The sequence below is a fragment of the Centrocercus urophasianus genome, unplaced genomic scaffold (genome assembly GCF_019232065.1).
Source record: "Centrocercus urophasianus isolate 14NV4802_14NV808 unplaced genomic scaffold, USGS_Curo_1.0 seq_9, whole genome shotgun sequence".
NCBI classification, from domain to species: domain Eukaryota; kingdom Metazoa; phylum Chordata; class Aves; order Galliformes; family Phasianidae; genus Centrocercus; species Centrocercus urophasianus.
In genome coordinates, this window is record NW_024885532.1 from 22,306,410 (window position 1) to 22,309,380 (window position 2,971).

Consider the following 2,971-nt stretch of genomic DNA (forward strand, 5'->3'; position numbering starts at 1 on the left):
CCCTTCCAACCCTGGCCATTCTGTGATTCTGTGATTCTGTGATCCAACAACTGGGTGGGCTGGCCAACAGCACCCACTGTAGTGGCATCAGCACTAATGTAAGCATTTTGCACCATGTGTGCCTTAGCACAGCCCAAAAGACACTTCCTGTCCCAGTCACTGACATTTCTCTTCTTGACCTTGTCAAATGAGACCTGGTTTTGGATGGTCAAGCCTAACCCTCATAAGGCAGGGAGCCTTTGCCCTTTTGAGTAATGTTCAGCCTGACTCATTTGCCTACAACAGCAGTGGCATCACTTCATCCTCTTGCCCTCAACCAGGTTGCCCTGAGGAGAAAGAAGTGCCTCTTGTTGTTAATGCAGAGGACCCTGGCACCTCTCCCAGATGGGCTCTGCTCTTGAGAAAAAAGCCCACCAAACTGCCAAAAAGTGCATGTAGTAGAAACTCGTGGTTCCTTGTACTGATCCAGGCCTCACCTGGGCTGTGCACTGTGCAGCTGCCATCCTGTTATCTTCCTGCTCTTCTGGGCTGGATAATGACACCTCCTCTGGCTCCAGCCTTGGACTTCTGTAGGTAGGCTCAGCAGGCTCACACACAGCTTTTTGCAAGGAAGAACTGCTGTTTAATTGCCATTCATTAGCAGCTCACAGATTTCTGTGCAGCAGTTTTCTCAAAGGAAGGCTTTGCTAACCATTGCTTCCCTTGCTCAGAGAAGCTGTGGGTGCCCCATTCCAGGAGGTGCTCAAGGCCTGGTTGGATAGGGTCCTGGGCAGCCTGAGGTGGCAGGGGGCACTGCCATGGCATTGGGGTTGGAGCTGAGAGGGCTTTAGTATCTTTTCCAACTCAAGCTGTTTGATGATTCCAGGATTCTGTCTCCTCTCTCCAGGCCCAATGTTGCTTGTGTTCCTATTTGTGCCAGGGGCTGGCTTCAACAGAAAAAAAGGGCCACCACCCAGGGGTCTCCTGATGGACCCATATGGTCTGGAGGAAGGCAAATACACATCCCAGCAAGTAGTATCACTCCTACATCTATTGCAACAAAGAGAGGGAGATGTGCCAGTTAGCCACACCGCCGTCTGTGCCCAGAAACACCGTATGATCCCCTCATGACATCTAAAGAGCTTGGGAGAACTGCATTGCTTCCCCCTCCTTGGGACTTGACACTTCACATCTCCGAGAGGAGCTTGCCCCATGTTTTCAAACCATTCAAAACTAATTTCAAAATAGAGGTGAGTGGAGAGAGGAGAATGTTGCTGGTGATAGTCAGGGTGTTTGAGGCAACGAGATGACTGTGAAGAGTCACAGAAAGATCCTTGTGGCACTGAATAAAAGGTTAATAAAAATCACTGATGTAGATAAATGTAAAGTGATGCACAAGGGAAAAGACAATCCTAGCTTTACATATAAAATAATGGGCTCCAAGGCGGCTATTTCCACTTGGGAATGAAATCTTCAGGTTATAATAGATAGCTCTATGCAAATGTCATCTCAGTGCTCAGTAGCAATCAAAAAAAAAAGCAAACAGAAAGCTAGGAATTATTAGAGGTAGGGAGAAAAACAGAGGAAGTCATTATGCTGCTGTATAAATCCATGGGCTCCCATCTCCTGAATACTATTGTGCAGCCCTGATTCACCAATCTCAAATATGATACAGAAGAAATAGAAAAACTACAGAGAAAGGAAATTGAAGATGATCAAAGGCATAAAAGGGCCTCCATTCAGGGAATGACTGAATAGATTAAGACATTTTATGTTGGAAGAAAAATGACTGAAGATAAAATACGATCAAGTTTTGTATTGGGAAGAGTGGTGTGACTGGAGAACAGCAGTTCACATCATTCAGAGCTCTGCAGAAGAAAAGAAGGATCACCAAACAAAACTATCAAGTGGTATGTTCAAAATAAGCAAGAGATTTTTCCATAGCAGTGCTGCTCAACATGAGGTGGGGTACATGTTTAACGTTTCCATTGGTTCAGTAGGTTGTAAACTGGTAGATGGGAGAGGAATCCATCAAGAGCTATGGTCAGTGGGCATGGTGGGGATGGGCTGATGGTTGAACTAAATGATCTTAGAGATATTTTCCAACACTGATGATTCTACGATTCTATGATTCACAGTAGGGCTCCGCACCTGAATGACAGAACCTCCTCTACTCTTCCGTCCCTCTGCACTTTTCTAAGGTTGCCTTAGAACTCATGCCTTAACTCTTTCCCAGCTGACCCATGCAAGCCCTGAGCCTCACAGCATGCTTTGTCTCCAGCTAGAAATGAGAATGAGGGATGGTAGCTATTACAAGGTAATCACGCCCTGGGGGAAATTACTGAGCTCAAGTATCTCTGCTTCCCAGACTATGGTAATCTCCTCGCACACAGTTAGACATTGGCAAAGCTTGTCAAGGCAGGCTGGCTTGTCACTCTCAGCCTTTAGCAGCCTGCCCTACTTCTGGAGCCATCTGTATCAACCAGACATCCTCATGTTGACATCGCATGCTCAGTATTGTGGAGATGAGGCTTATTTTCTGAATATCTACCATTTTCACCTATAAAGACTCATCTAAAGCAAATGTAAGGTCGAATTCTATTCATATTGACACCTGTGCAATTTTGCAGCAGCTCTGAAGGAGCGATGATGATATACATTGAAGCAGGAGGGCAATCAGACACCTGTCTGTTCAACTGATCTTCAAGAAAGGTAGCACAAAGAGCTCCATTATACAGACTGAAAAAAATAGACTGATTGCAAATGTTATGGGGAAAAAGCAAACAAACACTATTTCTTGATCTCTAGATTTCCAATAGGCAGGAGTCGCTGCTGTGTTGGACTCTGTACAAAGATGAAGGCAGAGCCCAGAATGAAGAGTGCAATCTGCAAGTGGGTGAGAGGAGAAACCCCCTCTTCTTCCTCTTCCTCTTCCTCTTCCTCTTCCTCTTCCTCTTCCTCTTCCTCTTCCTCTTCCTCTTCCTCTTCCTCT